This window comes from Styela clava, chromosome 4 (genome assembly GCF_964204865.1).
Source record: "Styela clava chromosome 4, kaStyClav1.hap1.2, whole genome shotgun sequence".
NCBI lineage: Eukaryota > Metazoa > Chordata > Ascidiacea > Stolidobranchia > Styelidae > Styela > Styela clava.
Window position 1 is genome coordinate 22,105,935 of NC_135253.1, and position 23,915 is coordinate 22,129,849.

General features: G+C 44.8%; 46 non-coding genes across 46 annotated transcripts; all 46 read right to left on the minus strand.

Moving 5' to 3' along the window:
- Nucleotides 1-942: 942 nt before the first annotated feature.
- Trnav-cac (transfer RNA valine (anticodon CAC)) lies at nucleotides 943-1,015 on the minus strand. Its single transcript has one exon. It is a non-coding gene; the product is annotated as a tRNA-Val (tRNA).
- Nucleotides 1,016-1,309: 294 nt separating this feature from the next.
- On the minus strand, nucleotides 1,310-1,382 carry Trnav-aac (transfer RNA valine (anticodon AAC)). The gene has a single exon. It is a non-coding gene; the product is annotated as a tRNA-Val (tRNA).
- A 252-nt stretch (nucleotides 1,383-1,634) lies between these two features.
- Trnav-uac (transfer RNA valine (anticodon UAC)) lies at nucleotides 1,635-1,707 on the minus strand. Its single transcript has one exon. It is a non-coding gene; the product is annotated as a tRNA-Val (tRNA).
- A 902-nt stretch (nucleotides 1,708-2,609) lies between these two features.
- Nucleotides 2,610-2,682, minus strand: Trnav-cac (transfer RNA valine (anticodon CAC)). The gene has a single exon. It is a non-coding gene; the product is annotated as a tRNA-Val (tRNA).
- Nucleotides 2,683-2,976: 294 nt separating this feature from the next.
- Trnav-cac (transfer RNA valine (anticodon CAC)) lies at nucleotides 2,977-3,049 on the minus strand. Its single transcript has one exon. It is a non-coding gene; the product is annotated as a tRNA-Val (tRNA).
- Nucleotides 3,050-3,343: 294 nt separating this feature from the next.
- Trnav-uac (transfer RNA valine (anticodon UAC)) lies at nucleotides 3,344-3,416 on the minus strand. Its single transcript has one exon. It is a non-coding gene; the product is annotated as a tRNA-Val (tRNA).
- A 252-nt stretch (nucleotides 3,417-3,668) lies between these two features.
- Nucleotides 3,669-3,741, minus strand: Trnav-uac (transfer RNA valine (anticodon UAC)). The gene has a single exon. It is a non-coding gene; the product is annotated as a tRNA-Val (tRNA).
- A 294-nt stretch (nucleotides 3,742-4,035) lies between these two features.
- Trnav-uac (transfer RNA valine (anticodon UAC)) lies at nucleotides 4,036-4,108 on the minus strand. Its single transcript has one exon. It is a non-coding gene; the product is annotated as a tRNA-Val (tRNA).
- Nucleotides 4,109-4,413: 305 nt separating this feature from the next.
- On the minus strand, nucleotides 4,414-4,486 carry Trnav-aac (transfer RNA valine (anticodon AAC)). Its single transcript has one exon. It is a non-coding gene; the product is annotated as a tRNA-Val (tRNA).
- A 252-nt stretch (nucleotides 4,487-4,738) lies between these two features.
- Trnav-uac (transfer RNA valine (anticodon UAC)) lies at nucleotides 4,739-4,811 on the minus strand. Its single transcript has one exon. It is a non-coding gene; the product is annotated as a tRNA-Val (tRNA).
- Nucleotides 4,812-5,322: 511 nt separating this feature from the next.
- Trnav-cac (transfer RNA valine (anticodon CAC)) lies at nucleotides 5,323-5,395 on the minus strand. Its single transcript has one exon. It is a non-coding gene; the product is annotated as a tRNA-Val (tRNA).
- Nucleotides 5,396-5,929: 534 nt separating this feature from the next.
- Nucleotides 5,930-6,002, minus strand: Trnav-cac (transfer RNA valine (anticodon CAC)). Its single transcript has one exon. It is a non-coding gene; the product is annotated as a tRNA-Val (tRNA).
- A 293-nt stretch (nucleotides 6,003-6,295) lies between these two features.
- Nucleotides 6,296-6,368, minus strand: Trnav-cac (transfer RNA valine (anticodon CAC)). The gene has a single exon. It is a non-coding gene; the product is annotated as a tRNA-Val (tRNA).
- Nucleotides 6,369-7,027: 659 nt separating this feature from the next.
- Nucleotides 7,028-7,100, minus strand: Trnav-uac (transfer RNA valine (anticodon UAC)). The gene has a single exon. It is a non-coding gene; the product is annotated as a tRNA-Val (tRNA).
- Nucleotides 7,101-7,730: 630 nt separating this feature from the next.
- Trnav-uac (transfer RNA valine (anticodon UAC)) lies at nucleotides 7,731-7,803 on the minus strand. The gene has a single exon. It is a non-coding gene; the product is annotated as a tRNA-Val (tRNA).
- A 294-nt stretch (nucleotides 7,804-8,097) lies between these two features.
- Nucleotides 8,098-8,170, minus strand: Trnav-uac (transfer RNA valine (anticodon UAC)). Its single transcript has one exon. It is a non-coding gene; the product is annotated as a tRNA-Val (tRNA).
- A 205-nt stretch (nucleotides 8,171-8,375) lies between these two features.
- Trnav-uac (transfer RNA valine (anticodon UAC)) lies at nucleotides 8,376-8,448 on the minus strand. Its single transcript has one exon. It is a non-coding gene; the product is annotated as a tRNA-Val (tRNA).
- A 252-nt stretch (nucleotides 8,449-8,700) lies between these two features.
- On the minus strand, nucleotides 8,701-8,773 carry Trnav-uac (transfer RNA valine (anticodon UAC)). Its single transcript has one exon. It is a non-coding gene; the product is annotated as a tRNA-Val (tRNA).
- Nucleotides 8,774-9,893: 1,120 nt separating this feature from the next.
- Trnav-uac (transfer RNA valine (anticodon UAC)) lies at nucleotides 9,894-9,966 on the minus strand. Its single transcript has one exon. It is a non-coding gene; the product is annotated as a tRNA-Val (tRNA).
- Nucleotides 9,967-10,260: 294 nt separating this feature from the next.
- Nucleotides 10,261-10,333, minus strand: Trnav-uac (transfer RNA valine (anticodon UAC)). The gene has a single exon. It is a non-coding gene; the product is annotated as a tRNA-Val (tRNA).
- Nucleotides 10,334-10,538: 205 nt separating this feature from the next.
- Nucleotides 10,539-10,611, minus strand: Trnav-uac (transfer RNA valine (anticodon UAC)). The gene has a single exon. It is a non-coding gene; the product is annotated as a tRNA-Val (tRNA).
- A 1,026-nt stretch (nucleotides 10,612-11,637) lies between these two features.
- Trnav-cac (transfer RNA valine (anticodon CAC)) lies at nucleotides 11,638-11,710 on the minus strand. Its single transcript has one exon. It is a non-coding gene; the product is annotated as a tRNA-Val (tRNA).
- A 1,331-nt stretch (nucleotides 11,711-13,041) lies between these two features.
- Nucleotides 13,042-13,114, minus strand: Trnav-uac (transfer RNA valine (anticodon UAC)). Its single transcript has one exon. It is a non-coding gene; the product is annotated as a tRNA-Val (tRNA).
- Nucleotides 13,115-13,408: 294 nt separating this feature from the next.
- Trnav-uac (transfer RNA valine (anticodon UAC)) lies at nucleotides 13,409-13,481 on the minus strand. Its single transcript has one exon. It is a non-coding gene; the product is annotated as a tRNA-Val (tRNA).
- Nucleotides 13,482-13,775: 294 nt separating this feature from the next.
- Nucleotides 13,776-13,848, minus strand: Trnav-uac (transfer RNA valine (anticodon UAC)). Its single transcript has one exon. It is a non-coding gene; the product is annotated as a tRNA-Val (tRNA).
- A 1,700-nt stretch (nucleotides 13,849-15,548) lies between these two features.
- Nucleotides 15,549-15,621, minus strand: Trnav-uac (transfer RNA valine (anticodon UAC)). Its single transcript has one exon. It is a non-coding gene; the product is annotated as a tRNA-Val (tRNA).
- Nucleotides 15,622-15,915: 294 nt separating this feature from the next.
- Trnav-uac (transfer RNA valine (anticodon UAC)) lies at nucleotides 15,916-15,988 on the minus strand. Its single transcript has one exon. It is a non-coding gene; the product is annotated as a tRNA-Val (tRNA).
- Nucleotides 15,989-16,240: 252 nt separating this feature from the next.
- Trnav-uac (transfer RNA valine (anticodon UAC)) lies at nucleotides 16,241-16,313 on the minus strand. The gene has a single exon. It is a non-coding gene; the product is annotated as a tRNA-Val (tRNA).
- A 294-nt stretch (nucleotides 16,314-16,607) lies between these two features.
- Nucleotides 16,608-16,680, minus strand: Trnav-cac (transfer RNA valine (anticodon CAC)). Its single transcript has one exon. It is a non-coding gene; the product is annotated as a tRNA-Val (tRNA).
- A 294-nt stretch (nucleotides 16,681-16,974) lies between these two features.
- Trnav-uac (transfer RNA valine (anticodon UAC)) lies at nucleotides 16,975-17,047 on the minus strand. Its single transcript has one exon. It is a non-coding gene; the product is annotated as a tRNA-Val (tRNA).
- A 294-nt stretch (nucleotides 17,048-17,341) lies between these two features.
- On the minus strand, nucleotides 17,342-17,414 carry Trnav-uac (transfer RNA valine (anticodon UAC)). The gene has a single exon. It is a non-coding gene; the product is annotated as a tRNA-Val (tRNA).
- Nucleotides 17,415-17,948: 534 nt separating this feature from the next.
- Nucleotides 17,949-18,021, minus strand: Trnav-cac (transfer RNA valine (anticodon CAC)). Its single transcript has one exon. It is a non-coding gene; the product is annotated as a tRNA-Val (tRNA).
- A 294-nt stretch (nucleotides 18,022-18,315) lies between these two features.
- Trnav-cac (transfer RNA valine (anticodon CAC)) lies at nucleotides 18,316-18,388 on the minus strand. Its single transcript has one exon. It is a non-coding gene; the product is annotated as a tRNA-Val (tRNA).
- Nucleotides 18,389-18,682: 294 nt separating this feature from the next.
- Trnav-uac (transfer RNA valine (anticodon UAC)) lies at nucleotides 18,683-18,755 on the minus strand. The gene has a single exon. It is a non-coding gene; the product is annotated as a tRNA-Val (tRNA).
- Nucleotides 18,756-19,049: 294 nt separating this feature from the next.
- Nucleotides 19,050-19,122, minus strand: Trnav-uac (transfer RNA valine (anticodon UAC)). The gene has a single exon. It is a non-coding gene; the product is annotated as a tRNA-Val (tRNA).
- Nucleotides 19,123-19,657: 535 nt separating this feature from the next.
- Nucleotides 19,658-19,730, minus strand: Trnav-cac (transfer RNA valine (anticodon CAC)). Its single transcript has one exon. It is a non-coding gene; the product is annotated as a tRNA-Val (tRNA).
- Nucleotides 19,731-20,024: 294 nt separating this feature from the next.
- On the minus strand, nucleotides 20,025-20,097 carry Trnav-uac (transfer RNA valine (anticodon UAC)). Its single transcript has one exon. It is a non-coding gene; the product is annotated as a tRNA-Val (tRNA).
- Nucleotides 20,098-20,391: 294 nt separating this feature from the next.
- Trnav-cac (transfer RNA valine (anticodon CAC)) lies at nucleotides 20,392-20,464 on the minus strand. Its single transcript has one exon. It is a non-coding gene; the product is annotated as a tRNA-Val (tRNA).
- Nucleotides 20,465-20,671: 207 nt separating this feature from the next.
- Trnav-uac (transfer RNA valine (anticodon UAC)) lies at nucleotides 20,672-20,744 on the minus strand. The gene has a single exon. It is a non-coding gene; the product is annotated as a tRNA-Val (tRNA).
- A 535-nt stretch (nucleotides 20,745-21,279) lies between these two features.
- On the minus strand, nucleotides 21,280-21,352 carry Trnav-cac (transfer RNA valine (anticodon CAC)). Its single transcript has one exon. It is a non-coding gene; the product is annotated as a tRNA-Val (tRNA).
- Nucleotides 21,353-21,646: 294 nt separating this feature from the next.
- Nucleotides 21,647-21,719, minus strand: Trnav-uac (transfer RNA valine (anticodon UAC)). Its single transcript has one exon. It is a non-coding gene; the product is annotated as a tRNA-Val (tRNA).
- A 294-nt stretch (nucleotides 21,720-22,013) lies between these two features.
- On the minus strand, nucleotides 22,014-22,086 carry Trnav-cac (transfer RNA valine (anticodon CAC)). The gene has a single exon. It is a non-coding gene; the product is annotated as a tRNA-Val (tRNA).
- A 207-nt stretch (nucleotides 22,087-22,293) lies between these two features.
- On the minus strand, nucleotides 22,294-22,366 carry Trnav-uac (transfer RNA valine (anticodon UAC)). The gene has a single exon. It is a non-coding gene; the product is annotated as a tRNA-Val (tRNA).
- Nucleotides 22,367-22,901: 535 nt separating this feature from the next.
- Nucleotides 22,902-22,974, minus strand: Trnav-cac (transfer RNA valine (anticodon CAC)). The gene has a single exon. It is a non-coding gene; the product is annotated as a tRNA-Val (tRNA).
- A 372-nt stretch (nucleotides 22,975-23,346) lies between these two features.
- Trnav-cac (transfer RNA valine (anticodon CAC)) lies at nucleotides 23,347-23,419 on the minus strand. The gene has a single exon. It is a non-coding gene; the product is annotated as a tRNA-Val (tRNA).
- A 294-nt stretch (nucleotides 23,420-23,713) lies between these two features.
- Trnav-uac (transfer RNA valine (anticodon UAC)) lies at nucleotides 23,714-23,786 on the minus strand. The gene has a single exon. It is a non-coding gene; the product is annotated as a tRNA-Val (tRNA).
- Nucleotides 23,787-23,915: the final 129 nt, after the last annotated feature.

The window sequence follows — 23,915 nt, forward strand, 5'->3', positions numbered from 1 at the left end:
CGGGCTCGAACCGGGGAACTTTCGCGTGTAAAGCGAACATGATAATCACTACACTACGGAAACGCTCGCCACTGGACGCCAATTGATAAGACTGTTCACTCTTGTTTATATAATACCCTCAAAAACTTCCGAGTTTCCAGTCGCAAGAATTTTCACAGACAGCCGTCACGCTTGGCGGATTAAAAACCGTGTTCCCATAATTAAAACGTGCTACAGCGCAATTTTGGATGAAATATCAGATCTCATACGATTTATAGAAAATTTAGGAATAAATCAAAGTAATATCCTTCTGACAAAAAAATCAATCTTTCACCACTAAACATTTCAAAGCAATTGGTCTAGTGGCGGTGTGGCTCAACGGGCTAAGCGTTAGGAATACGCTCGTCACCGCACCTCTAATTGCTCTGCGTGGGTTCGCAGGTTCGAATCCCATGCAGGGATGGTTATGTGCGAGAGGATTGCTGGACTCCTCGCCGTCGTTGGGTGGTTCACGTACCGCTGGTCGGTTACGGCTTCCTCCACCACCAAGTCCATGCTTCCGAAAACAAACAATACAGTAAAAAACTAAATCCCATACCCGACTTGGAATGGTAACCGGACGAGAGGCCGTGGTTCGCCATATGGATAAGCCGTCTTATCGGCTTTCCTCTCCCCGGGATAAATATGTAAATCCTATCCTATCCTATCCTATTCAACGAGAAAAGCGAATATATCATTACGAAGAAGAAGGACATCAATAAGAACAACAACATAATATCAAAACGATTCAACGGTCCACGTGTCCAATATGACAACAACAAGTCGCTCAGACACTTCTTTCGCATGATTTCCACGCATTGTTGATATTGTTGTTGCCTTAGTTTTCGTGGCTTTGCGTGTTATTTGTCAGCTTTCATACGTGTTTTCAAAAAAAAAAGTGGTCGTAAGGAAATGATAAACCCTTGTTTCCGCCCGGGCTTGAACCGGGGACCTTTCGCGTGTGAAGCGAACGTGATAACCATTACACTACGGAAACGCTCGCCACTGGACGCCAATTGATAAGACTGTTCACTCTTGTTTATATAATACCCTCAAAAACTTCCGAGTTTCCAGTCGTAAGAATTTTCCCTGACAGCCGTCACGCTTGGCGGATTAAAAACCGTGTTCCCATAAACCCACGCAAGGTAATAAGAGGTGCGACGGCGAGCATATTCCAACGCCTAGAACGATGAGCAACACCTCCGAGGGGAAGACTCAAAATTCGAGCTATTGTATCTTCGAAATACTTATACGTGATGTTTGTGAATGAAGTAAGGAAAAAATAAACCCTTGTTTCCGCCCGGGCTCGAACCGGGGACCTTTCGCGTGTTAGGCGAACGTGATAACCACTACACTACGGAAACTACACGAGCCTAGGGATGGATTTCTGCGATTCATAATTCCCAAATTTCCAAACCTCTCGCAAATAACCATCCCTGCTTGGGATTCGAACCTGCAAACCCACGCAAGGTAATCAGAGGTGCGATGGCGAGCGTATTCCAACGCCTAGAACGATGAGTAACACCTCCGAGGTGAGGACTCAAAATTCGAGCTATTGTATCTTTGAAATACTTATACGTGATGTTTGTGAATGAAGTAAGGAAATAATAAACCCTTGTTTCCGCCCGGGCTCGAACCGGGGACCTTTCGCGTGTAAAGCGAACGTGATAACCACTACACTACGGGAACGCTCAGAACTAGACGGCAATTGATAAGACTGTTCACTCTTGTTTATTTAATACCATCGAAAACTTCCGAGTTTCCAGTCGCAAGAATTTTCCCTGACAGCCGTCACGCTTGGCGGATTAAAAACCGTGTTCCCATAAACCCACGCAAGGTAATCAGAGGTGCGACGGCGAGCATATTCCAACGCCTAGAACGATGAGCAACACCTCCGAGGGGAAGACTCAAAATTCGAGCTATTGTATCTTCGAAATACTTATACGTTATGTTTGTGAATGAAGTAAGGAAATGATAAACTCTTGTTTCCGCCCGGGCTCGAACCGGGGACCTTTCGCGTGTAAAGCGAGCATGATAATCACTACACTACGAAAACGCTCGCCACTGGACGCCAATTGATAAGACTGTTCACTCTTGGTTATATATTACCCTCAAAAACTTCCGAGTTTCCAGTCGCAAGAATTTTCACAGACAGCCGTCACGCTTGGCGGATTAAAAAACCGTGTTCCCATAATTAAAACGTGATACAGCGCAATTTTGGATGAAATATCAGATCTCATACGATTTATAGAAAATTTAGGAATAAATCAAAGTAATATCCTTCTGACAAAAAAATCAATCTTTCACCACTAAACATTTCAAAGCAATTGGTCTAGTATTCAACGAAAAAAGCGAATATATCATGACGAAGAAGAAGGACATCAACAAGAACAACAACATAATTTCAAAACGATTCAACGGTCCACGTGTCCAATAAGACAACAACAAGTCTTTCAGACACTTCTTTCGCATGATTTCCACGCATTGTTGTTATTGTTGTTGCCTTTGTTTTCGTGGCCTCGCGTGTTATTTGTCAGCTTTCATACGTGTTTTCAAAAAAAAAAAGTGGTCGTAAGGAAATGATAAACCCTTGTTTCGGCCCGGGCTTGAACCGGGGACCTTTCGCGTGTGAAGCGAACGTGATAACCACTACACTACGGAAACGCTCGCCACTGGACGCCAATTGATAAGACTGTTCACTCTTTTTTTATATAATACCCTCAAAAACTTCCGAGTTTCCAGTCGCAAGAATTTTCACAGACGGCCGTCACACTTGGCGGATTAAAACCGTGTTCCCATAAACCCACGCAAGGTAATCAGAGGTGCGATGGCGAGTGTATTCCAACGCCTAGAACGATGAGCAACACGTCCGAGGGGAGGATTCAAAATCCGAGCTATTGTATCTTTGAAATACTTATACGTGATGTTTGTGAAGGAAGTAAGTAAAAAATGAACCCTTGTTTCGGACCGGGCTCGAACCGGGGACCTTTCGCGTGTGAAGCGAACGTGATAACCACTACACTACGGAAACGCTCGCCACTGGACGCCAATTGATAAGACTGTTCACTCTTGTTTATATAATACCCTCAAAAACTTCCGAGTTTCCAGTCGCAAGAATTTTCACAGACAACAGTCACGCTTGGCGGAATAAAAATCTTGTTCCCATAAACCCACGCAAGGTAATCAGAGGTGCGGTGGCGAGTGTATTCCAACGCCTAGAACGATGAGTAACACCTCCGAGGGGAGGACTCAAAATTCGAGCTATTGTATCTTTGAAATACTTATACGTGATGTTTGTGAATGAAGTAAGGGAATAATAAACCCTTGTTTCCGCCCGGGCTCGAACCGGGGACCTTTCGCGTGTAAAGCGAACGTGATAACCACTACACTACGGAAACTCCATGATCCTATGGGTGGATTTCTGCAATACATAATTCACAAATTTCCAAACCTCCCGCAAATAACCATCCCTGCTTGGGATTCGAACCTGCAAACCCACGCAAGGTAATCAGAGGTGCGATGGCGAGCGTATTCCAACGCCTAGAACGATGAGTACCACCTCCGAGGGGAGGACTCAAAATTCGAGCTATTTTATCTTTGAAATACTTATACGTGATGTTTGTGAAAGAATTTAGGAAATATTAAACCCTTGTTTCCGCCCGGGCTCGAACCGGGGACCTTTCGCGTGTAAAGAGAACGTGATAACCACTACACTACGGAAACGCTCACCACTGGACGGCAATTGATAAGACTGTTCACTCTTGTTTATTTAATACCCTCAAAAACTTCCGAGTTTCCAGTCGCAAGAATTTTCACAGACAGCCGTCACGCTTGGCGGATTAAAAACCGTGTTCCCATAAACCCACGCAAGGTAATCAGAGGTGCGACGGCAGGCATATTCCAACGCCTAGAACGATGAGCAACAACTCCGAGGGGAAGACTCAAAATTCGAGCTATTGTGTCTTCGAAATACTTATACGTGATGTTTGTGAATGAAGTAAGGAAATGATAAACCCTTGTTTCCGCCCGGGCTCGAACCGGGGACCTTTCGCGTGTAAAGCGAACATGATAATCACTACACTACGGAAACGCTCGCCACTGGACGCCAATTGATAAGACTGTTCTCTCTTGTTTTCTTAATACCCTCAAAATCTTCCGAGTTTCCAGTCGCAAGAATTTTCACATACAGCCGTCACGCTTGGCGGATTAAAAACCGTGTTCCCATAAACCCACGCAAGGTAATCAGAGGTGCGACGGCGAGTGTATTCCAACGCCTAGAACGATGAGCAACACCTCCGAGGGGAGGACTCAAAATCCGAGCTATTGTATGTTCGAAATACTTATACGTGACAATTGTCGATACAAAAGAATTATTACAAAGTCAAATGTAGGGTTTGTTTCCGCCCGGGCTCGAACCGGGGACCTTCAGCGTGTTAGGCAAACGTGATAACCACTACACTACGGAAACTCGATGATCCTATGGGTGGATTTCTGCGATACATAATTCCCAAATTCCCAAACCTATCGCAAATAACCATCCCTGCTTGAGATTCGAACCTGCAAACCCACGCAAGGTAATCAGAGGTGCGATGGCGAGTGTATTCCAACGCCTAGAACGATGAGCAACACCTCCGAGGGGAGGACTCAAAATCCGAGCTATTGTATTTTCGAAATACTAATACGTGATGTTTGTGAATGAAGTAAGGAAATGATAAACCCTTGTTTCCGCCCGGGCTCGAACTGGGGACCTTTCGCGTGTAAAGCGAACGTGATAACCACTACACTACGGAAACGCTCGCCACTGGACGCCAATTGATAAGACTGTTCACTCTTGTTTATATAATACCCTCAAAAATTTCCGAGTTTCCAGTCGCAAGAATTCTCACAGTAAGCCGGCACGCTTGGCGGATTAAAAACCTTGTTCCCATAAACCCACGCAAGGTAATCAGAGGTGCGATGGCGAGTGTATTCCAACGCCTAGAACGATAAACAACACCTCCGAGGGGAGGACTCAAAATCCGAGCTATTGGATGTTCTAAATACTTGTACGTGACGGTTGTCGATACAAAAGAATTATGACAAAGTCAAATGGAGGGTTTGTTTCCGCCCGGGCTCGAACCGGGGACCTTTCGCGTGTTAGGCGAACGTGATAACCAATACACTACGGAAACGCGCGTCCGCTTACTAATATTTACGGGTCATTATTCCAGGGGTAAGGACATTTTATGGAGAGGAAAACACATCGCCGTCAGGAATGTTTTTCTTAAATATCATATTTTGCATTTGTGAATATGTTCAATAGCTTGTTTCCGCCCGGTCTCGAACCGGGGACCTTTCGCGTGTAAAGCGAACGTGATAACCACTACACTACGGAAACGCTCGCCACTGGACGCCAATTGATAAGACTGTTCACTCTTGTTTATATATTACCCTCAAAAACTTCCGAGTTTCCAGTCGCAAGAATTTTCACAGACAGCCGTCACGCTTGGCGGATTAAAAACCGTGTTCCCATAATTAAAACGTGATACAGCGCAATTTTGGATGAAATATCAGATCTCATACGATTTATAGAAAATTTAGGAATAAATCAAAGTAATATCCTTCTGACAAAAAAATCAATCTTTCACCACTAAACATTTCAAAGCAATTGGTCTAGTATTCAACGAGAAAAGCGAATATATCATGACAAAGAAGAAGGACATCAACAAGAACAACAACATAATTTCAAAACGATTCAACGGTCCACGTGTCCAATAAGACAACAACAAGTCGCTCAGACACTTCTTTCGCATGATTTCCACGCATTGTTGTTATTGTTGTTGCCTTTGATTTCGTGGCTTTGCGTGTTATTTGTCAGCTTTCATACGTGTTTTCGAAAAAAAAAAGTGGTCGTAAGGAAATGATAAACTCTTGTTTCCGCCCGGGCTTGAACCGGGGACCTTTCGCGTGTGAAGCGAACGTGATAACCACTACACTACGGAAACGCTCGCCACTGGACGCCAATTGATAAGACTGTTCACTCTTGTTTATATAATACCCTCAAAAACTTCCGAGTTTCCAGTCGCAAGAATTTTCACAGACAGCCGTCACGCTTGGCGGATTAAAACCGTGTTCCCATAAACCCACGCAAGGTAATCAGAGGTGCGATGGCGAGTGTATTCCAACGCCTAGAACGATGAGTAACACCTCATAGGGGAGGACTCATAATCCGAGCCATTGTATCTTTGAAATACTTATACGTGATGTTTGTGAATGAAGTAAGGAAAAAATAAACCCTTGTTTCCGCCCGGACTCGAACCGGGGACCTTTCGCGTGTGAAGCGAACGTGATAACCACTACACTACGGAAACGCTCGCCACTGGACGCCAGTTGATAAGACTGTTCACTCTTGTTTATATAATACCCTCAAAAACTTCCGAGTTTCCAGTCGCAAGAATTTTCACAGACAACCGTCACGCTTGACGGATTAAAAATCTTGTTCCCATAAACCCACGCAAGGTAATCAGAGGTGCGGTGGCGAGTGTATTCCAACGCCTAGAACGATGAGTAACACCTCCGAGGGGAGGACTCAAAATTTGAGCTATTGTATCTTTGAAATACTTATACGTGATGTTTGTGAATGAAGTAAGGAAAAAATAAACCCTTGTTTCCGCCCGGGTCGAACCGGGGACCTTTCGCGTGTAAAGCGAACGTGATAACCACTACACTACGGAAACGCTCGCCACTGGACGCCAATTGATAAGACTGTTCACTCTTGTTTATATAATACCCTCAAAAACTTCCAAGTTTCCAGTCGCAAGAATTTTCACAGACAACCGTCACGCTTGGCGGATTAAAAATCTTGTTCCCATAAACCCACGCAAGGTAATCAGAGGTGCGGTGGCGAGTGTATTCCAACGCCTAGAACGATGAGTAACACCTCCGAGGGGAGGACTAAAATTTGGGCTATTGTGTCTTCGAAATACTTATACGTGATGTTTGTGAATGAAGTAAGGAAATGATAAACCCTTGTTTCCGCCCGGGCTCGAACCGGGGACCTTTCGCGTGTAAAGCGAACATGATAATCACTACACTACGGAAACGCTCGCCACTGGACGCCAATTGATAAGACTGTTCACTCTTGTTTATTTAATACCCTCAAAATCTTCCGAGTTTCCAGTCGCAAGAATTTTCACATACAGCCGTCACGCTTGGCGGATTAAAAACCGTGTTGCCATAAACCCACGCAAGGTTATCAGAGGTGCGACGGCGAGTGTATTCCAACGCCTAGAACGATGAGCAACACCTCCGAGGGGAGGACTCAAAATCCGAGCTATTGTATGTTCGAAATACTTATACGTGACAATTGTCGATACAAAAGAATTATGACAAAGTCAAATGGAGGGTTTGTTTCCGCCCGGGCTCGAACCGGGGACCTTCAGCGTGTTAGGCGAACGTGATAACCACTACACTACGGAAACTCCATGATCCTATGGGTGGATTTCTGCGATACATAATTCCCAAATTCCCTAACCTATCGCAAATAACCATCCCTGCTTGAGATTCGAACCTGCAAACCCACGCAAGGTGATCAGAGGTGCGATGGCAAACATATTCCAACGCCCAGAAAGATGAGCAACACCTCCGAGGGGAAGACTCAAAATTCGAGCTATTGTATCTTCGAAATACTAATACGTGATGTTTGTGAATGAAATAAGGAAATGATAAACCCTTGTTTCCGCCCGGGCTCGAACTGGGGACCTTTCGCGTGTAAAGCGAACGTGATAACCACTACACTACGGAAACGCTCGCCACTGGACGCCAATTGATAAGACTGTTCACTCTTGTTTATATAATACCCTCAAAAATTTCCGAGTTTCCAGTCGCAAGAATTTTCACAGACAGCCGTCACGCTTGGCGGATTAAAAACCTTGTTCCCATAAACCCACGCAAGGTAATCAGAGGTGCGATGGCGAGTGTATTCCAACGCCTAGAACGATGAGTAACACCTCCGAGATGAGGACTCAAAATTCGAGCTATTGTATCTTAGAAATACTTATACGTGATGTTTGTGAATGAAGTAAGGAAATAATAAACCCTTGTTTCCGCCCGGGCTCGAACCGGGGACCTTTCGCGTGTAAAGCGAACGTGATAACCACTACACTACGGGAACGCCGTCACGGCCGTCACGCTTGGCGGATTAAAAACCGTGTTCCCATAAACCCACGCAAGGTAATCAGAGGTGCGACGGCGAGCATATTCCAACGCCTAGAACGATGAGCAACAACTCCGAGGGGAAGACTCAAAATTCGAGCTATTGTATCTTCAAAATACTTATACGTGATGTTTGTGAATGAAGTAAGGGGATAATAAACACTTGTTTCCGCCCGGGCTCGAACCGGGGACCTTTCGCGTGTAAAGCGAACGTGATAACCACTACACTACGGAAACTCCATGATCCTATGGGTGGATTTCTGCAATACATAATTCCCAAATTTCCAAACCTCTCGCAAATAACCATCCCTGCTTGAGATTCGAACCTGCAAACCCACGCAAGGTAATCAGAGGTGCGATGGCGAGCGTATTCCAACGCCTAGAACGATGAGTAACACCTCCGAGGTGAGGACTCAAAATTCGAGCTATTGTATCTTTGAAATACTTATACGTGATGTTTGTGAATGAAGTAAGGGAATAATAAACACTTGTTTCCGCCCGGGCTCGAACCGGGGACCTTTCGCGTGTAAAGCGAACGTGATAACCACTACACTACGGAAACTCCATGATCCTATGGGTGGATTTCTGCAATACATAATTCCCAAATTTCCAAACCTCTCGCAAATAACCATCCCTGCTTGAGATTCGAACCTGCAAACCCACGCAAGGTAATCAGAGGTGCGATGGCGAGCGTATTCCAACGCCTAGAACGATGAGTAACACCTCCGAGGGGAGGACTCAAAATCCGAGCTATTGTATGTTCTAAATACTTGTACGTGACGGTTGTCGATACAAAAGAATTATGACAAACTCAAATGGAGGGTTTGTTTCCGCCCGGGCTCGAACCGGGGACCTTTCGCGTGTTAGGCGAACGTGATAACCACTACAATACGAAAACTACACGAGCCTAGGGATGGATTTCTGCGATACATAATTCCCAAATTTCCAAACCTCTCGCAAATAACCATCCCTGCTTGGGATTCGAACCTGCAAACCCTTTCGGGGACCTTTCGCGTGTAAAGCGAACAAGATAATCACTACACTACGGAAACGCTCGCCACTGGACGCCAATTGATAAGACTGTTCACTCTTGTTTATATATTACCCTCAAAAACTTCCGAGTTTCCAGTCGCAAGAATTTTCACAGACAGCCGTCACGCTTGGCGGATTAAAAACCGTGTTGCCATAAACCCACGCAAGGTTATCAGAGGTGCGACGGCGAGTGTATTCCAACGCCTAGAACGATGAGCAACACCTCCGAGGGGAGGTCTCAAAATCCGAGCTATTGTATGTTCGAAATACTTATACGTGACAATTGTCGATACAAAAGAATTATGACAAAGTCAAATGGAGGGTTTGTTTCCGCCCGGGCTCGAACCGGGGACCTTCAGCGTGTTAGGCGAACGTGATAACCACTACACTACGGAAACTCCATGATCCTATGGGTGGATTTCTGCGATACATAATTCCCAAATTCCCAAACCTATCGCAAATAACCATCCCTGCTTGAGATTCGAACCTGCAAACCCACGCAAGGTGATCAGAGGTGCGATGGCAAACATATTCCAACGCCCAGAAAGATGAGCAACACCTCCGAGGGGAAGACTCAAAATTCCAGCTATTGTATCTTCGAAATACTAATACGTGATGTTTGTGAATGAAATAAGGAAATGATAAACCCTTGTTTCCGCCCGGGCTCGAACTGGGGACCTTTCGCGTGTAAAGCGAACGTGATAACCACTACACTACGGAAACGCTCGCGACTGGACGCCAATTGATAAGACTGTTCACTCTTGTTTATATAATACCCTCAAAAATTTCCGAGTTTCCAGTCGCAAGAATTTTCACAGACAGCCGTCACGCTTGGCGGATTAAAAACCTTGTTCCCATAAACCCACGCAAGGTAATCAGAGGTGCGATGGCGAGTGTATTCCAACGCCTAGAACGATGAGTAACACCTCCGAGGTGAGGACTCAAAATTCGAGCTATTGTATCTTAGAAATACTTATACGTGATGTTTGTGAATGAAGTAAGGAAATAATAAACCCTTGTTTCCGCCCGGGCTCGAACCGGGGACCTTTCGCGTGTAAAGCGAACGTGATAACCACTACACTACGGGAACGCCGTCACGGCCGTCACGCTTGGCGGATTAAAAACCGTGTTCCCATAAACCCACGCAAGGTAATCAGAGGTGCGATGGCGAGCGTATTCCAACGCCTAGAACGATGAGTAACACCTCCGAGGTGAGGACTCAAAATTCGAGCTATTGTATCTTTGAAATACTTATACGTGATGTTTGTGAATGAAGTAAGGGAATAATAAACACTTGCTTCCGCCCGGGCTCGAACCGGGGACCTTTCGCGTGTAAAGCGAACGTGATAACCACTACACTACGGAAACTCCATGATCCTATGGGTGGATTTCTGCAATACATAATTCCCAAATTTCCAAACCTCTCGCAAATAACCATCCCTGCTTGAGATTCGAACCTGCAAACCCACGCAAGGTAATCAGAGGTGCGATGGCGAGCGTATTCCAACGCCTAGAACGATGAGTAACACCTCCGAGGGGAGGACTCAAAATCCGAGCTATTGTATGTTCTAAATACTTGTACGTGTGACGGTTGTCGATACAAAAGAATTATGACAAACTCAAATGGAGGGTTTGTTTCCGCCCGGGCTCGAACCGGGGACCTTTCGCGTGTTAGGCGAACGTGATAACCACTACAATACGGAAACTACACGAGCCTAGGGATGGATTTCTGCGATACATAATTCCCAAATTTCCAAACCTCTCGCAAATACCCATCCCTGCTTGGGATTCGAACCTGCAAACCCTTTCGGGGACCTTTCGCGTGTAAAGCGAACAAGATAATCACTACACTACGGAAACGCTCGCCACTGGACGCCAATTGATAAGACTGTTCACTCTTGTTTATATATTACCCTCAAAAACTTCCGAGTTTCCAGTCGCAAGAATTTTCACAGACAGCCGTCACGCTTGGCGGATTAAAAACCGTGTTCCCATAATTAAAACGTGATACAGCGCAATTTTGGATGAAATATCAGATCTCATACGATTTATAGAAAATTTAGGAATAAATCAAAGTAATATCCTTCTGACAAAAAAATCAATCTTTCACCACTAAACATTTCAAAGCAATTGGTCTAGTATTCAACGAAAAAAAGCGAATATATCATGACGAAGAAGAAGGACATCAACAAGAACAACAACATAATTTCAAAACGATTCAACGGTCCACGTGTCCAATAAGACAACAACAAGTCGCTCAGACACTTCTTTCGCATGATTTCCACGCATTGTTGTTATTGTTGTTGCCTTTGTTTTAGTGGCTTTGTGTGTTATTTGTCAGCTTTCATACGTGTTTTCAAAAAAAAAAGTGGTCGTAAGGAAATGATAAACCCTTGTTTCCGCCCGGGCTTGAACCGGGGACCTTTCGCGTGTGAAGAGAACGTGATAACCACTACACTACGGAAACGCTCGCCACTGGACGCCAATTGATAAGACAGTTCACTCTTGTTTATATAATACCCTCAAAAACTTCCGAGTTTCCAGTCGCAAGAATTTTCACAGACGGCCGTCACGCTTGGCGGATTAAAATCGTGTTCCCATAAACCCACGCAAGGTAATCAGAGGTGCGATGGCGAGTGTATTCCAACGCCTAGAACGATGAGCAACACCTCCGAGAGGAGGACTCAAAATCCGAGCTATTGTATGTTTGAAATACTTATACGTGCCGGTTGTCGATACCAAAGAATTATGACAAAGTCAAACGGAGGGTTTGTTTCCACCCGGGCTCGAACCGGGGACCTTTCGCGCGTTAGGCGAACGTGATAACCACTACGTTACGGAAACTCCACGAGCCTAGGGGTGGATTTCTGCGATACATAATTCCCAAATTCCCAAACTTCTCGCAAATATCCATCCCTGCTTGGGATTCGAACCTGCAAACCCACGCAAGGTAATCAGAGGTGCGATGGCGAGTGTATTCCAACGCCTAGAACGATGAGCAACACCTCCGAGGGGAGGACTCAAAATTCGAGATATTGTGTATTCGAAATAATTATACGTGATGTTTGTTAATGAAGTAAGGAAATGATAAAACTTTGTTTCGGCCCGGGCTCGAACGGGGACTTTTTGCGTGTAATGCGTACGTGATAACCACTACACTACGGAAACGCTCACCACTGGACGGCAATTGATGAGACTGTTCACTCTTGTTTATATATTACCCTCAAAAACTTCCGAGTTTCCAGTCGCAAGAATTTTCACAGACAGCCGTCACGCTTGGCGGATTTAAAACCTTGTTCCCATAAACCCACGCAAGGTAATCAGAGGTGCGATGGCGAGTGTATTCCAACGCCTAGAACGATGAGCAACACCTCCGAGGGGAGGACTCAAAATCCGAGCTATTGTATGTTCTAAATACTTATACGTGCCGGGTGTCGATACAAAAAAATTATGACAAAGTCAAATGGAGGGTTTGTTTCCGCCCGGGCTCGAACCGGGGACCTTTCGTGAGTTAGGTGAACGTGATAACCACTACACTACGGAAACTACACGAGCCTAGGGGTGGATTTCTGCGATACATAATTCCCAAATTTCCAAACCTCTCGCAAATAACCATCCCTGCTTGGGATTCGAACCTGCAAACCCACGCAAGGTAATCAGAGGTGCGGTGGCGAGTGTATTCCAACGCCTAGAACGATGAGTAACACCTCCGAGGGGAGGACTCAAAATTCGAGCTATTGTATCTTCGAAATACTTATACGTGATGTTTGTGAATGAAGTAAGGAAAAAATAAACCCTTGTTTCCGCCCGGGCTCGAACCGGGGACCTTTCACGTGTAAAGCGAACGTGATAACCACTACACTACGGCAACGCTCACCACTGGACGGCAATTGATAAGACTGTTCACTCTTGTTTATTTAATACCCTCAAAAACTTCCGAGTTTCCAGTTGCAAGAATTTTCACAGACAGCCGTCACGCTTGGCGGATTAAAAACCGTGTTCCCATAAACCCACGCAAGGTAATCAGAGGTGCGACGGCGAGCATATTCCTACGCCCAGAACGATGAGCAACAACTCCGAGGGGAAGACTCAAAATTCGAGCTATTGTATCTTCAAAATACTTATACGTGATGTTTGTGAATGAAGTAAGGGAATAATAAACCGTTGTTTCCGCCCGGGCTCGAACCGGGGACCTTTCGCGTGTAAAGCGAACGTGATAACCACTACACTACGGCAACGCTCACCACTGGACGGCAATTGATAAGACTGTTCACTCTTGTTTATTTAATACCCTCAAAAACTTCCGAGTTTCCAGTTGCAAGAATTTTCACAGACAGCCGTCACGCTTGGCGGATTAAAAACCGTGTTCCCATAAACCCACGCAAGGTAATCAGAGGTGCGACGGCGAGCATATTCCTACGCCCAGAACGATGAGCAACAACTCCGAGGGGAAGACTCAAAATTCGAGCTATTGTATCTTCAAAATACTTATACGTGATGTTTGTGAATGAAGTGGGGGAATAATAAACCGTTGTTTCCGCCCGGGCTCGAACCGGGGACCTTTCACGTGTAAAGCGAACGTGATAACCACTACACTACGGCAACGCTCGCCACTGGACGCCAATTGATAAGACTGTTCACTCTTGTTCATTTAATACCCTCAAAATCTTCCGAGTTTCCAGTCGCAAGAATTTTCCCATACAGCCGTCACGCTTGGCGGATTAAAAACCGTGTTCCCATAAACCCACGCAAGGTAATCAGAGGTGCGACGGCGAGTGTATTCCAACGCGTAGAACGATGAGCAACACCTCCGAGGGGAGGACTCAAAATCCGAGCTATTGTATGTTCGAAATACTTATACGTGACAATTGTCGATACAAAAGAATTATGACAAAGTCAAATGGAGGGTTTGTTTCGGCCCGGGCTCGAACCGGGGACCTTCAGCGTGTTAGGCGAACGTGATAACCACTACACTACGGAAACTCCATGATCCTGTGGGTGGATTTCTGCGATACATAATTCCCAAATTCCCAAACCTATCGCAAATAACCATCCCTGCTTGAGATTCGAACCTGCAAACCCACGCAAGGTGATCAGAGGTGCGATGGCGAACATATTCCAACGCCTAGAACGATGAGCAACACCTCCGAGGGGAGGATTCAAAATCCGAGCTATTGTATCTTTGAAATACTTATACGTGATGTTTGTGAATGAAGTAAGGAAAAAATAAACCCTTGTTTCCGCCCGGGCTCGAACCGGGGAATTTTCGCGTGTAAAGAGAACGTGATAACCACTACACTACGGAAACGCTCACCACTGGACGGCAATTGATAAGACTGTTCACTCTTGTTTATTTAATACCCTCAAAAACTTCCGAGTTTCCAGTCGCAAGAATTTTCACAGACAGCCGTCACGCTTGGCGGATTAAAAACCGTGTTCCCATAAACCCACGCAAGGTAATCAGAGGTGCGACGGCAGGCATATTCCAACGCCTAGAACGATGAGCAACAACTCCGAGGGGAAGACTCAAAATTCGAGCTATTGTGTCTTCGAAATACTTATACGTGATGTTTGTGAATGAAGTAAGGAAATGATAAACCCTTGTTTCCGCCCGGGGACGAACCGGGGACCTTTCGCGTGTAAAGCGAACATGATAATCACTACACTACGGAACCGCTCGCCACTGGACGCCAATTGATAAGACTGTTCACTCTTGTTTATTTAATACCCTCAAAATCTTCCGAGTTTCCAGTCGCAAGTATTTTCACATACAGCCGTCACGCTTGGCGGATTAAAAACCGTGTTCCCATAAACCCACGCAAGGTAATCAGAGGTGCGACGGCGAGTGTATTCCAACGCCTAGAACGATGAGCAACACCTCCGAGGGGAGGACTCAAAATCCGAGCTATTGTATGTTCGAAATACTTATACGTGACAATTGTCGATACAAAAAAATTATGACAAAGTCAAATGGAGGGTTTGTTTCCGCCCGGGCTCGAACCGGGGACCTTCAGCGTGTTAGGCGAACGTGATAACCACTACACTACGGAAACTCCATGATCCTATGGGTGGATTTCTGCGATACATAATTCCCAAATTCCCAAACCTATCGCAAATAACCATCCCTGCTTGAGATTCGAACTTGCAAACCCACGCAAGGTGATCAGAGGTGCGATGGCGAACATATTCCAACGCCTAGAAAGATGAGCAACACCTCCGAGGGAAAGACTCAAAATTCGAGCTATTTTATCTTCGAAATACTAATACGTGATGTTTGTGAATGAAGTAAGGAAATGATAAACCCTTGTTTCCGCCCGGGCTCGAACTGGGGACCTTTCGCGTGTAAAGCGAACGTGATAACCACTACACTACGGAAACGCTCGCCACTGGACGCCAATTGATAAGACTGTTCACTCTTGTTTATATATTACCCTCAAAAATTTCCGAGTTTCCAGTCGCAAGAATTTTCACAGACAGCCGTCACGCTTGGCGGATTAAAAACCGTGTTCCCATAAACCCACGCAAGGTAATCAGAGGTGCGACGGCGAGCATATTCCAACGCCTAGAACGATGAGCAACAACTCCGAGGGGAAGACTCAAAATTCGAGCTAATGTATCTTCAAAATACTTATACGTGATGTTTGTGAATGAAGTAAAGGAATAATAAACCCTTGTTTCCGCCCGGGCTCGAACCGGGGACCTTTCGCGTGTAAAGCGAACGTGATAACCACTACACTACGGAAACTCCATGATCCTATGGGTGGATTTCTGCAATACATAGTTCCCAAATTTCCAAACCTCTCGCAAATAACCATCCCTGCTTGGGATTCGAACCTGCAAACCCACGCAAGGTAATCAGAGGTTCGATGGCGAGCGTATTCCAACGCCTAGAACGATGAGTAACACCTCCGAGGGGAGGACTCAAAATTCGAGCTATTTTATCTTTGAAATACTTATACGTGATGTTTGTGAAAGAAGTTAGGAAATAATAAACCCTTGTTTCCGCCCGGGCTCGAACCGGGGACCTTTCGCGTGTAAAGAGAACGTGATAACCACTACACTACGGAAACGCTCGCCACTGGACGCCAATTGATAAGACTGTTCACTCTTGTTTATTTAATACCCTCAAAATCTTCCGAGTTTCCAGTCGCAAGAATTTTCACATACAGCCGTCACGCTTGGCGGATTAAAAACCGTGTTCCCATAAACCCACGCAAGGTAATCAGAGGTGCGACGGCGAGTGTATTCCAACGCCTAGAACGATGAGCAACACCTCCGAGGGGAGGACTCAAAATCCGAGCTATTGTATCTTTGAAATACTTATACGTGATGTTTGTGAATGAAGTAAGGAAAAAATAAACCCGTGTTTCCGCCCGGGCTCGAACCGGGGACCTTTCGCGTGTGAAGCGAACGTGATAACCACTACACTACGGAAACGCTCGCCACTGGACGCCAATTGATAAGACTGTTCACTCTTGTTTATATAATACCCTCAAAAACTTCCGAGTTTCCAGTCGCAAGAATTTTCACAGACAACCGTCACGCTTGGCGGATTAAAAATCTTGTTCCCATAAACCCAGGCAAGGTAATCAGAGGTGCGGTGGCGAGTGTATTCCAACGCCTAGAACGATGAGTAACACCTCCGAGGGGAGGACTCAAAATTCGAGCTATTGTATCTTTGAAATACTTATACGTGATGTTTGTGAATGAAGTAAGGAAATAATAAACCCTTGTTTCCGCCCGGGCTCGAACCGGGGACCTTTCGCGTGTAAAGCGAACGTGATAACCACTACACTACGGCAACGCTCAGAACTAGACGGCAATTGATAAGACTGTTCACTCTTGTTTATTTAATACCATCGAAAACTTCCGAGTTTCCAGTCGTAAGAATTTTCCCTGACAGCCGTCACGCTTGGCGGATTAAAAACCGTGTTCCCATAAACCAACGCAAGGTAATCAGAGGTGCGACGGCGAGCATATTCCAACGCCTAGAACGATAAGCAACACCTCCGAGGGGAAGACTCAAAATTCGAGCTATTGTATCTTCGAAATACTTATACGTGGTGTTTGTGAATGAAGTAAGGAAATGATAAACTCTTGTTTCCGCCCGGGCTCGAACCGGGGACCTTTCGCGTGTAAAGCGAACATGATAATCACTACACTACGGAAACGCTCGCCACTGGACGCCAATTGATAAGACTGTTCACTCTTGTTTATATAATACCCTCAAAAACTTCCGAGTTTCCAGTCGCAAGAATTTTCACAGACAGCCTTCACGCTTGGCGGATTAAAAACCGTGTTCCCATAATTAAACGTGCTACAGCGCAATTTTGGATGAAATATCAGATCTCATACGATTTATAGAAAATTTAGGAATAAATCAAAGTAATATCCTTCTGACAAAAAAATCAATCTTTCACCACTAAACATTTCAAAGCAATTGGTCTAGTATTCAACGAGAAAAGCGAATATATCATGACGAAGAAGAAGGACATCAACAAGAACAACAACATAATATCAAAACGATTCAACGGTCCACGTGTCCAATAAGACAACAACAAGTCGCTCAGACACTTCTTTCGCATGATTTCCACGCATTGTTGTTATTGTTGTTGCCTTTGTTTTCGTGGCTTTGCGTGTTATTTGTCAGCTTTCATACGTGTTTTCAAAAAAAAAAAAGTGGTCGTAAGGAAATGATAAACCCTTGTTTCCGCCCGGGCTTGAACCGGGGACCTTTCGCGTGTGAAGCGAACGTGATAACCACTACACTACGGAAACGCTCGCCACTGGACGCCAATTGATAAGACTGTTCACTCTTGTTTATATAATACCCTCAAAAACTTCCGAGTTTCCAGTCGCAAGAATTTTCACAGACAACCGTCACGCTTGGCGGATTAAAAATCTTGTTCCCATAAACCCAGGCAAGGTAATCAGAGGTGCGGTGGCGAGTGTATTCCAACGCCTAGAACGATGAGCAACACCTCCGAGGGGAGGACTCAAAATCCGAGCTATTGTATCTTTGAAATACTTATACGTGATGTTTGTGAATGAAGTAAGGAAAAAATAAACCCGTGTTTCCGCCGGGGCTCGAACCGGGGACCTTTCGCGTGTGAAGCGAACGTGATAACCACTACACTACGGAAACGCTCGCCACTGGACGCCAATTGATAAGACTGTTCACTCTTGTTTATATAATACCCTCAAAAACTTCCGAGTTTCCAGTCGCAAGAATTTTCACAGACAACCGTCACGCTTGGCGGATTAAAAATCTTGTTCCCATAAACCCAGGCAAGGTAATCAGAGGTGCGGTGGCGAGTGTATTCCAACGCCTAGAACGATGAGTAACACCTCCGAGGGGAGGGCTCAAAATTCGAGCTATTGTATCTTTGAAATACTTATACGTGATGTTTGTGAATGAAGTAAGGAAATAATAAACCCTTGTTTCCGCCCGGGCTCGAACCGGGGACCTTTCGCGTGTAAAGCGAACGTGATAACCACTACACTACGGTAACGCTCAGAACTAGACGGCAATTGATAAGACTGTTCACTCTTGTTTATTTAATACCATCGAAAACTTCCGAGTTTCCAGTCGTAAGAATTTTCCCTGACAGCCGTCACGCTTGGCGGATTAAAAACCGTGTTCCCATAAACCAACGCAAGGTAATCAGAGGTGCGACGGCGAGCATATTCCAACGCCTAGAACGATAAGCAACACCTCCGAGGGGAAGACTCAAAATTCGAGCTATTGTATCTTCGAAATACTTATACGTGGTGTTTGTGAATGAAGTATGGAAATGATAAACTCTTGTTTCCGCCCGGGCTCGAACCGGGGACCTTTCGCGTGTAAAGCGAACATGATAATCACTACACTACGGAAACGCTCGCCACTGGACGCCAATTGATAAGACTGTTCACTCTTGTTTATATAATACCCTCAAAAACTTCCGAGTTTCCAGTCGCAAGAATTTTCACAGACAGCCTTCACGCTTGGCGGATTAAAAACCGTGTTCCCATAATTAAACGTGCTACAGCGCAATTTTGGATGAAATATCAGATCTCATACGATTTATAGAAAATTTAGGAATAAATCAAAGTAATATCCTTCTGACAAAAAAATCAATCTTTCACCACTAAACATTTCAAAGCAATTGGTCTAGTATTCAACGAGAAAAGCGAATATATCATGACGAAGAAGAAGGACATCAATAAGAACAACAACATAATATCAAAACGATTCAACGGTCCACGTGTCCAATAAGACAACAACAAGTCGCTCAGACACTTCTTTCGCATGATTTCCACGCATTGTTGTTATTGTTGTTGCCTTTGTTTTCGTGGCTTTGCGTGTTATTTGTCAGCTTTCATACGTGTTTTCAAAAAAAAAAAAAGTGGTCGTAAGGAAATGATAAACCCTTGTTTCCGCCCGGGCTTGAACCGGGGACCTTTCGCGTGTGAAGCGAACGTGATAACCACTACACTACGGAAACGCTCGCCACTGGACGCCAATTGATAAGACTGTTCACTCTTGTTTATATAATACCCTCAAAAACTTCCGAGTTTCCAGTCGCAAGAATTTTCACAGACAACCGTCACGCTTGGCGGATTAAAAATCTTGTTCCCATAAACCCACGCAAGGTAATCAGAGATGCGGTGGCGAGTGTATTCCAACGCCTAGAACGATGAGTAACACCTCCGAGGGGAGGACTCAAAATTCGAGCTATTGTATCTTTGAAATACTTATACGTGATGTTTGTGAATGAAGTAAGGAAAAAATAAACGCTTGTTTCCGCCCGAGCTCGAACCGGGGACCTTTCGCGTGTAAAGCGAACGTGATAACCACTACACTACGGAAACGCTCACCACTGGACGGCAATTGATAAGACTGTTCACTTTTGTTTATTTGATACCCTCAAAAACTTCCGAGTTTCCAGTCGCAAGAATTTTCACAGACAGCCGTCACGCTTGGCGGATTAAAAACCGTGTTCCCATAAACCCACGCAAGGTAATAAGAGGTGCGACGGCGAGCATATTCCAACGCCTAGAACGATGAGCAACAACTCCGAGGGGAAGACTCAAAATTCGAGCTATTGTATCTTCAAAATACCTATACGTGATGTTTGTGGATAAAGTAAGGGAATAATAAACCCTTGTTTCCGCCCGGGCTCGAACCGGGGACCTTTCGCGTGTGAAGCGAACGTGATAACCACTACACTACGGAAACGCTCGCCACTGGACGCCAATTGATAAGACTGTTCACTCTTGTTTATTTAATACCCTCAAAATCTTCCGGAGGTGCGACGGCGAGCATATTCCAACGCCTAGAACGATAAGCAACACCTCCGAGGGGAAGACTCAAAATTCGAGCTATTGTATCTTCGAAATACTTATACGTGGTGTTTGTGAATGAAGTATGGAAATGATAAACTCTTGTTTCCGCCCGGGCTCGAACCGGGGACCTTTCGCGTGTAAAGCGAACATGATAATCACTACACTACGGAAACGCTCGCCACTGGACGCCAATTGATAAGACTGTTCACTCTTGTTTATATAATACCCTCAAAAACTTCCGAGTTTCCAGTCGCAAGAATTTTCACAGACAGCCTTCACGCTTGGCGGATTAAAAACCGTGTTCCCATAATTAAACGTGCTACAGCGCAATTTTGGATGAAATATCAGATCTCATACGATTTATAGAAAATTTAGGAATAAATCAAAGTAATATCCTTCTGACAAAAAAATCAATCTTTCACCACTAAACATTTCAAAGCAATTGGTCTAGTATTCAACGAGAAAAGCGAATATATCATGACGAAGAAGAAGGACATCAATAAGAACAACAACATAATATCAAAACGATTCAACGGTCCACGTGTCCAATAAGACAACAACAAGTCGCTCAGACACTTCTTTCGCATGATTTCCACGCATTGTTGTTATTGTTGTTGCCTTTGTTTTCGTGGCTTTGCGTGTTATTTGTCAGCTTTCATACGTGTTTTCAAAAAAAAAAAAAGTGGTCGTAAGGAAATGATAAACCCTTGTTTCCGCCCGGGCTTGAACCGGGGACCTTTCGCGTGTGAAGCGAACGTGATAACCACTACACTACGGAAACGCTCGCCACTGGACGCCAATTGATAAGACTGTTCACTCTTGTTTATATAATACCCTCAAAAACTTCCGAGTTTCCAGTCGCAAGAATTTTCACAGACAACCGTCACGCTTGGCGGATTAAAAATCTTGTTCCCATAAACCCACGCAAGGTAATCAGAGATGCGGTGGCGAGTGTATTCCAACGCCTAGAACGATGAGTAACACCTCCGAGGGGAGGACTCAAAATTCGAGCTATTGTATCTTTGAAATACTTATACGTGATGTTTGTGAATGAAGTAAGGAAAAAATAAACGCTTGTTTCCGCCCGAGCTCGAACCGGGGACCTTTCGCGTGTAAAGCGAACGTGATAACCACTACACTACGGAAACGCTCACCACTGGACGGCAATTGATAAGACTGTTCACTTTTGTTTATTTGATACCCTCAAAAACTTCCGAGTTTCCAGTCGCAAGAATTTTCACAGACAGCCGTCACGCTTGGCGGATTAAAAACCGTGTTCCCATAAACCCACGCAAGGTAATAAGAGGTGCGACGGCGAGCATATTCCAACGCCTAGAACGATGAGCAACAACTCCGAGGGGAAGACTCAAAATTCGAGCTATTGTATCTTCAAAATACCTATACGTGATGTTTGTGGATAAAGTAAGGGAATAATAAACCCTTGTTTCCGCCCGGGCTCGAACTGGGGACCTTTCGCGTGTGAAGCGAACGTGATAACCACTACACTACGGAAACGCTCGCCACTGGACGCCAATTGATAAGACTGTTCACTCTTGTTTATTTAATACCCTCAAAATCTTCCGGAGGTGCGACGGCGAGCATATTCCAACGCCTAGAACGATAAGCAACACCTCCGAGGGGAAGACTCAAAATTCGAGCTATTGTATCTTCGAAATACTTATACGTGGTGTTTGTGAATGAAGTATGGAAATGATAAACTCTTGTTTCCGCCCGGGCTCGAACCGGGGACCTTTCGCGTGTAAAGCGAACATGATAATCACTACACTACGGAAACGCTCGCCACTGGACGCCAATTGATAAGACTGTTCACTCTTGTTTATATAATACCCTCAAAAACTTCCGAGTTTCCAGTCGCAAGAATTTTCACAGACAGCCTTCACGCTTGGCGGATTAAAAACCGTGTTCCCATAATTAAACGTGCTACAGCGCAATTTTGGATGAAATATCAGATCTCATACGATTTATAGAAAATTTAGGAATAAATCAAAGTAATATCCTTCTGACAAAAAAATCAATCTTTCACCACTAAACATTTCAAAGCAATTGGTCTAGTATTCAACGAGAAAAGCGAATATATCATGACGAAGAAGAAGGACATCAATAAGAACAACAACATAATATCAAAACGATTCAACGGTCCACGTGTCCAATAAGACAACAACAAGTCGCTCAGACACTTCTTTCGCATGATTTCCACGCATTGTTGTTATTGTTGTTGCCTTTGTTTTCGTGGCTTTGCGTGTTATTTGTCAGCTTTCATACGTGTTTTCAAAAAAAAAAAAAGTGGTCGTAAGGAAATGATAAACCCTTGTTTCCGCCCGGGCTTGAACCGGGGACCTTTCGCGTGTGAAGCGAACGTGATAACCACTACACTACGGAAACGCTCGCCTTTCCGCCCGAGCTCGAACCGGGGACCTTTCGCGTGTAAAGCGAACGTGATAACCACTACACTACGGAAACGCTCACCACTGGACGGCAATTGATAAGACTGTTCACTTTTGTTTATTTAATACCCTCAAAAACTTCCGAGTTTCCAGTCGCAAGAATTTTCACAGACAGCCGTCACGCTTGGCGGATTAAAAACCGTGTTCCCATAAACCCACGCAAGGTAATAAGAGGTGCGACGACGAGCATATTCCAACGCCTAGAACGATGAGCAACAACTCCGAGGGGAAGACTCAAAATTCGAGCTATTTTATCTTCAAAATACCTATACATGATGTTTGTGGATGAAATAAGGGAATAATAAACCCTTGTTTCCGCCCGGGCTCGAACCGGGGACCTTTCGCGTGTGAAGCGAACGTGATAACCACTACACTACGGAAACGCTCGCCACTGGACGCCAATTGATAAGACTGTTCACTCTTGTTTATATAATACCCTCAAAAACTTCCGAGTTTCCAGTCGCAAGAATTTTCACAGACAACCGTCACGCTTGGCGGATTAAAAATCTTGTTCCCATAAACCCACGCAAGGTAATCAGAGATGCGGTGGCGAGTGTATTCCAACGCCTAGAACGATGAGTAACACCTCCGAGGGGAGGACTCAAAATTCGAGCTATTGTATCTTCAAAATACCTATACGTGATGTTTGTGGATGAAATAAGGAAATAATAAACCCTTGTTTCCGCCCGGGCTTGAACCGGGGACCTTTCTCGTGTAAAGCGAACGTGATAACCACTACACTACGGAAACGCTCACCACTGGACGGCAATTGATAAGACTGTTCACTTTTGTTTATTTAATACCCTCAAAAACTTCCGAGTTTCCAGTCGCAAGAATTTTCACATACAGCCGTCACGCTTGGCGGATTAAAAACCGTGT